The sequence below is a fragment of the Drosophila subobscura genome, chromosome O (assembly GCF_008121235.1).
Source record: "Drosophila subobscura isolate 14011-0131.10 chromosome O, UCBerk_Dsub_1.0, whole genome shotgun sequence".
In the NCBI taxonomy this organism is placed as follows: Eukaryota; Metazoa; Arthropoda; class Insecta; order Diptera; family Drosophilidae; genus Drosophila; species Drosophila subobscura.
The window spans coordinates 28,320,217-28,328,282 of record NC_048533.1 but is presented as its reverse complement, the minus strand read 5'-3'; positions in this window follow the sequence as shown (position 1 = coordinate 28,328,282).

Sequence of the window (8,066 nt, the reverse complement as noted above, 5' to 3'; positions counted from 1 at the left end):
TGCAGCCCCTCGGAAATCAGCAGCCAAACGGTGGGAGCAGAGAGCAGGGTGGGGCATCATAAAATAACTTCTGTGGTATGCCAGTTGTGCGACTGAAAATAGAACTTCCAGTTTTATATTCATCAAAGAGAACGGTGTGAAAAAGTAAACTCGAAAGAGTGTGGCTGGGGAATTAATTTGCATTCATGTGGGGAGCTGAAAGATAAAGCCTTTTGGAGATGCAAATGGTTTAGAACCGAACTAAAAGGAAAGAAATTAATTTGAATAAAACTCAATGAAGGGTAATGGCAGCCATACAAAAATACAAACTAAATGCCAAAGAATGTACTTGCAAAAACCCATAAAAAACCAACGAATTACCTACGCCAACACCCCGGCAAACCAATTGAAATGAAAGGCAAATCATGTTTGTACAAAATTACCATAAATTAGAAATATTATTTATAAATTTTCCTAACCAAGAACCCGTTCAGAAAAACCGCTAATATCACTCCTTTTTGGCCCAGCAAACATTACCCAAAATGCCAACTTGCTTCCGTGGTGTGAAGCCATAAAAACGAATCAATTCCGATGCCAATTCGAATAGCTGCATAATTAAATACAAATTAAATAATATTAAAAAACAATTTTGACTCACACAACCAGAAAGAGAGAGAAAAAGAGCGAACACTGCCAGATGTCATTAGAACAAAATTTGGTTGTTGGCACAGAGGCACAGATTTGGTTTTGCTTGGAGCCAACAAATAAATTGAATTTGAATGCTGAAAACATTCGAGACTCAGGTGAGTGAGGGAGGAGGAGGAGGAGGAGGCAGGAAAGCTGCTGGGTGTGTGTGGGTGGACAAGCTGCTGTCATCTTAAGCAAATTTGTCGATTAGGCAAGAGGAAATAAATTGCTTGTCTTTTCTTCTTCTCGACATGACACGTCAGTGACTGTGAGTCGACGCCAGATGATGGAAAAACTAGCGACTGATCCGTTGATAATCTCAAACTGAAACCCCTCGTGTCTGGTGTCAATGAACCGCGCGGAAGTTGGCTCTGTCAGAGGTGTTGGGCATAGAACGAAATATCAATCAATCGGCCTGGTTTGTATCATAAATCTAAACGATTTCGGATTTCAGCAATTTGCATGTGAACTTGAATGAGTGGCGGAGTGCAATGACACCGAGCGGCTGCACACCCTCGAGCAGAGCAGATTCCATGTCTCTGCCAGATATGGGCACACGGAATTATGTTCAGTTTTCCCGGTGCTAGCGAGATATTTACGACAGCTGCAGTTCAGCCAGTCCAAACATAAGGTTAAGTGGCTTGTTTTTCGCCCAAAACTATGGCAAAATGGAGGCCAAACAGCGCCCGGACAGGAGTCCAAAATATAATATGTAAATATATGGCAGGGCCTTATCAGCGCCCTGCTGCCGCGCCTTATCACTGATGGAGAACATCTAACAGCATAATCAAAATGATTTAATATATTTGCACATAAACAAGGCGAGTTTTGTGCTCTGTTTTCTCGGAGTTCTCTTTGCTAAAAATACGAGTTATTGTTACATAAATGCAGAGACCTTTCTTCGTCTTGAATTTGTGCTCACCAAAAACTGTGCCATTCTCACGCAGCTTACAGTGTTTTATCTGTATATTTTTTGGTAGGGATTTTGTTGTGGAAATGGGCCCATAAATATGCCGCCGCTGGGCTGACTGTCTCCAGTGTTGTCTCGTGGCAGTTCGGGGCTGGCTGGCTGGCTGACATATAACCAGCTACGGCACGATTCACGTTTCCATGGGTCTGATGGTTGGCTGCATGACGTCACAGCTGTAATAGGAAACACACAAAAATGCACATGTAGAAGCATCCAATATGCCGCAATCCACTCGCACTCCCCGCACTCCCCGCACTCCCCGCACTCCTCGCACTCCCCGAAGTTGCGCGACTTTTCTGCCTGACAATATTTGAACTTGCACAGAGCTGAGGCCAAGGGATGTGTCGCGGGCTTGTGCCGTTCGCCTTGTTATTGTGAGCACCGCCGTCAAGTTGTGTTCTCAACTGGGATTCACGGAATATTCCATGACACGTTTCAAATATTGTCGCAGAGCAAGCAAAAAAGAGTCTTGCAGCCGGGAGTGGGCCTCCCACTCCATCCGTCTCCTTAGTTTGTTTGTAAGTTTCTCAGCAGTCTGCCATCCTGTGCCGCTTATCGCTCAGCTCATAGATAAAAACCCACCCCAGGCAAGATACAGATAGATGGATCTCTTGAAGAAATAAATTGCAATTAATTCTGACACTTTCCCAATAATTTGGCACAGCCACAGGCCCTCTCCCCCTCCTCCTTCTGCCACATGCCACTTGTAATTTCTGCATGCAATTTATTTTTAGTTCTGTTTTTCGGCTCGTGCAGTCAAGTGCTGCTAAGTGTGTGCATAGGAAAAACAGCAGAAAAGCGAAGAGAAGAAAAGAAAAGAAAAGCAGGAAAAGCAGTGCACTTCTGTTGCTGACAAAAATGAATTTATTAGTCAGCGAGCGGAAAACAGAAATATATTTTATTGCATTTACCCCAACAGCGAAATCCGTCGAGTGGGGAATCGTGTTCAAGCAGGAGGGAGCCAGCCAGCCAGGCAGCCACTAAATATTGGATTTATCCTGAAACGTGGAAGCGAAATTCATTTGAAATTTATATGATTGATGAGCTGCGCTGAAGCCTTTCCTCTCTCTCTCTCTCTCTTTGTGTATTCTTATTGCATTTCTGTGCATCGTTATCCTCTCTCTCTCTCCATCGATTATCCCTGCGCTTCCTTTCGTCAATTCAATTCAATTCGCCCGTCTGTCTGCCAGTTGTCAACCTTTTCGTGCTGACATTTTGTCTTCGTTGTTATTACATCTGCCAAAATACCAAAAATTGTCTATGACTAAGCAACAGACAAAAGAATTTCCTTTGCGATGCACAGCCCAAACCCCCCGACATCTGTGCCGCAGCAGCACAAATAAAATAAAATAAAATAAATTCATTTCCGCTTGTTTATGAACTTAGCCAAACGCTAACTTGTAGCTAAAACAATTTGAATATTTATTAAAATGGTTTTTTTGCTCAAACAAACAGCTGGCAGTGGGGATTTCTTTTTTCATATTGGATTTGTGGCAGCCTCCCCCCCACCTGGGGACGACATGCTCCGCTTGTGGCCAACAGTTGGCTGCACTTGTCCGGCACTTTTTGGCTGCGGGCCAAGCTGGAAAAAAGGGAACAACTTGGCAGCAGCACCTGCCCCACGGAGCACTAGTGTCGCGGCAGTGGCTCTCAAACTGCTGTTTGATTTGAATGTTTGCACAACAGCCAGAGGTGGAGGGTTAGCTGGAGCTGGAGCTGGAGCTGTAGCCAAAACTTGAACACAGCTAAGCAAATATTGTCGCAGCTCAGCTCAGCGCGGATCGACTCAAAACAGCTTCAGCTTCAGCTTTAGCCACCAGCCAGCGAACTGCCAGCATCTGTGGCCATAAAGAACGTATTATCAGTGGTAGGTACAGCAGGAAAAACATTTGTACAAGAAACTTTGTTTTCTCAGCTACGTTTTGGAGGCGCCACAGCGGCGGCAGCAGCACAAGCCCAGGCAGGGTGAGAGAGCAAAAGGGCAAGGCATCAGGCAAGGAGCAGCAGAGGGAAAGCGCACAAAGGAGAGGCATCAGGGAGGGAGCGCCTGGGGAGTAGCAGCAAAACTTTCACTCCAGAAGTGGCCTGCCGGCCTGCTATGTTTGTGGCAAACTGATTTCAAATAAATGGAAAAACTCATTCCGAATACGTGACAGCAGCACATGCGGCGGATGCGTGATATTTGCTAGCAGATTTTTAGCTGTGATTACTGTGCAGCTTGGAGTTTTACCCAACAACAAATGAGCTTATCTTGAGGGAAGGAAATATGGATCAATAGACTCGCAGTCAGGCTGCAGCCTCCGCCAGCTAAAATATTGACTGACATTTTGCTCATTCTCATTCTCGTTCTCGTTCTCGTAATTCAGTTTTCGTTCGCTTTCTTCGTGTGGCTGGGCCCTGCCTGCCATGCGGCATGTGGCAAGGCATGTGGTGCATGTTTGTTGTGTGCTGACTTCATTCCCCAAAGCCGTGCGATGTCAACCGAGAGGGAGGGAGCAGCGAGCGGCGAGCGAAGAGTGAAATGGAAACAATGGAATGGCGCCAGATAAACTTGCATTTGCATGCGACTACAGCCAGGTCCATTGGGGCCAGGCAACGGGTTGAATTGTTTATTAAAGTTGCACAAGCCGCCCGAGAACGTGGAGAGCACGAGCCGAAAGCTCCTGCCATTGCAGGACACACTATCAGCAGGACAGATGACGCCTCCACTCTCTCCCTCCCTCTCGGCCCGTCACTTGCTATTGAAAATTACCAAGTTTTGCTGCAGTTCACGCCAACAGCCGAGCAAAAGTGCCAGTGAAGTGGGGCAAGTGTGGCGGCCAGAGTGGAGGAGTGCAGGAGTGGCAGAGTGTGGGGCTGGCTGTTGCACGACAACACTTAGGGTTAACCGCCAGCCGCAGAGCCACCATGGCCATCCACTCCACCACTCCGACGCTCCATTCCACAGCCCACAGCCCACATCCCACATCCTGTGCCCTGAAACCACTCTGGCAGAATGTTCTTTGCCTTTACTTTATGCTTGATAGCATTTTTGCCTGCCATGCTGCCCGTTCTGCCGGTTCTGCCTGCCTGCCTGCCAGGCATCGTCAGCATCGTCGGTTCCTGCCCTCCGTTCCGAAAGTGGGCCAAGCACAAGGAGTGACTAAACTACGCTGCTTCACTGTGATTAGTTGAAGAGTTGTTCACAGTGCAGGCAGTGTGAATGCTGCTCAAACTCTATTAAACTGTAATATAAACCAAGTCCATGGAGAGGCTACGAGACTGAAAGAAAAGCCAAATGAAATGCTGAAGCGAGCGAGCGAACTTGTGGCCAAGTGGAAGTGCCATAAAATGTCCAAAAAAATGCAGCAACCACTCTGCCCACAATCGAGGCGAGTGGAGAGCTTCAAAGTGTTGGCTTTAGTTCTACGATGGCCGCAGCCCGCAGCCCGCAGCCCGCTGGCATATGTGTGGGTGCCAAAAACGATGGCGTGCGGAAATGAAAACCGACAACGATTATGCAACAAAGCGAGAGCAAGCGCCGCTCCTTTGCTGTAGAGTCAGGACACACTCTGCGACACACTGTGCGGGCGCATTGTGGTGGCATATTTTTTGTTTCAAACTCAATGCCGACGCTGACGCGCTGGCAACTGTACACCTCTGATTGAAAATGAAATGACATGCCCCTAACCATGAGCTAGTCAGGCCAATCGATAGACAGGGAATGTTCCACTCTCTTCTCTTTTTTTGGGGGCCATTTGTCACTTTGGAGCGAAGCCACGACCAGCTGCACACCAAATATTGTACAATTGTAAGTGTGGGAAATCGAAAAAGGGTCGGCACGGTGGCCGGCTGCCGGCTGCCAGTGGCAAAGTCAAGGTCGGGCTGCGAGCAAACTTTGGCAGCTGTTTGCGTGCGGTTGCATTTTCTGGCTCTGGGGCCGCACTTTTATTGCATTGTCATGTGGCAGCAATTGAGTGCACAGCAAGTGCAGCAGCAGCAGCAACAGCAACAGCAACTGGAGAACATGCAACACTTTGTGGTCGAGCGCACGACACGTGCCCACTGCCGCTGCTCCACCCACTTGCCACTGCCACTGCCAATTCCACCTCCCAGTGCTCGTCTCATTGTTTTTCCTGCTCGCCTGTTTCCCAGCTGTGCAGTGGAGCATTTGAGCGAACGCAAACGGAACCCATTGAGTCTCATTTTCTGACAAATCGCTGACAGCTATTTCCGCTGGCCACTGTTTCGTCTCTCTAGATTTTCCATCCACTGATTTTCGACTGACAATTTTACACTTGAACTCAGTCTTTCGGCCAAATCGCTAAACAATTTCTGGCATGTATGTATTTCTCTATGATGTGTTCCAAAAGTCATTGAAGTTTTCCTTTTCCACTTCTGCTTCTGCTTCTGCGGGGCGGGCGTCTGTTTTATTTACGAGTTCAAATACAAGATTTTATTTTTGTTGGTTCGCTTTTTTGGGGTATTTCCAATTGACGCTGGGCCGCTGCTTTGTTTATGTTGCTGGGGTTTTTTTTTGTGTTTACTATTTTATTTTGGTTTCGAGAAAATACCAAGAAGCCAGGTGGAAATATGGCAGCGAAGTTGGTTATACTCTAAAGGGGTTTGGGTGTGGTAATTCAGTCATTTTTGCACATGTTTTTAGCTAACTAAAATGTTCATTAAATATTTCTTGGGCACATCTTGTACAGTGCATTTTTTAGAGTTGTTTTCTTTGCATCAATTTTAAGCACTGTTTTTCGTTTAGAGCATTCTTCTGTTCAAAGTTAATAAACACTCAGTTAGAGTATTCATACAAAGAAGATATATTGTTGTGCTCTGCATGGACAACTTTTGAAATGACCCCAGCAACCACTTGAGCCAGCAGCAGCTACAGTGGGCAGCGTACAAGCGATTTGGAAGTGAAAAGAAGCGACTAGAAGTTAATAATTATGTTCCATTATGGCACAGAATTTAGCTAGGTAAAGAAGGGAATCTAAGAACAATTTAACGAAATAATTACACATTATAATTGATACCTGCTATTTGTTGTTATTTCTTGTTGCAAATTTCTATTTACTACATAACAAAAATATATGCCGCTGCACTACAAACCAATAAAATTTGATTGATTTTTGATTTTTATAGTTTTTTTTTAGTTTGAATTTATAGCCCAAAAGAATTGTAGCTGGGTTTATTTGGTTAGGTTATTAAGTTAGGTTTATTTATATTAAATAATTTTATTTATTAAAGAATTATTTATATATTTGGATTTTTCCCCTACAATTTTTATTTATTCAAATTCCCATACACTTTCGCCCCACTGTGATTTGGCCTCTAGGTCAAAGCGCCGCATGCAGCCAAACGGCGGCAGCAAAAATCGAAAAACTCACAAAAAAAGCAACCCGAATAGAGCAATAAAATGATCCACACATGTATTATAAGCCAAGGGGCTGCCGCATAAACTACTTAGTTATGGCGCGCATTTATCACGATTCGATAAATATGATTTCCATATTTTTGGACGCTGTGGGTTTTCCAGCGCTGCGATTGCATCGGCTCCAAAGCAAAACACATTTGGAGCTGGCAGTGGGCTTGGATTTTGGTCTAAGCCAAATTGGCAGCAAGCAGCAATCAATCGATTGAATCGTGTTCGTTTCATTTAGAGTGACAAAGCGATTGAACAGCAAAAGTTTCTGGCAACAAAACAAATAAAAGTACATTTTCAAAGCTTGTAAATCTGTCTGTCCGCTCGCAACTTTTGTTTGTTTCTCTCTGTCGAGGAAAGTTTAAACAATTGGAGAATTTAGCCAGCCGAGAAGGCAAACGCAGGAGCCCAAGCAAATAAAATGTGCGAACCCCAAACAGCAGAGTGGATGGAGCGCCACTTCCGGCGAGAGTGCAGCCCCAGAGGGTCGACAGCATCGACCTTTGCTCTCCCCGACAGGTCAACTGTTGCGGTAGTTCACCTGCAACTAGAAAGGATTTTTGATCTGCCATTTAATTGCGTGCCACGGCAAATACAATTTCAGTTTAAACAACAAAATTCGACTGTGATTGCCCGGTGCCTGACCAGCAGCATCCGGTGGTTAAGAATAGACCTGGGAGACAGCCGGACTGGCTGTTTGGCTCTCTGTCTGCCCGGTTGATGATCTAATCGAGCAGAGTTCAGTGCACCTGATAATGCACTGAATTGCCGCTGGCTGGCGGCGCTCAAGTGCTTCCCGGGTTGACGTCTGGCAGCGATGTCTTCGTCACCAGCAGCAGCTGGCTTGAACTTTGGCCAATTACGAGTGGCTATCATTGGTCTTGACCACATTGGACTCTGCTCAGACAAAGAGAGGGGTGCGAAAACAAAGCGAGAGGGAGAGGGAGAGGCAGAGCGGGACAAAGCGAGACTCAGACTCAGACTCTTAATTGCTTAGCGGACTTTATCGCTTAGCGTCTGCCT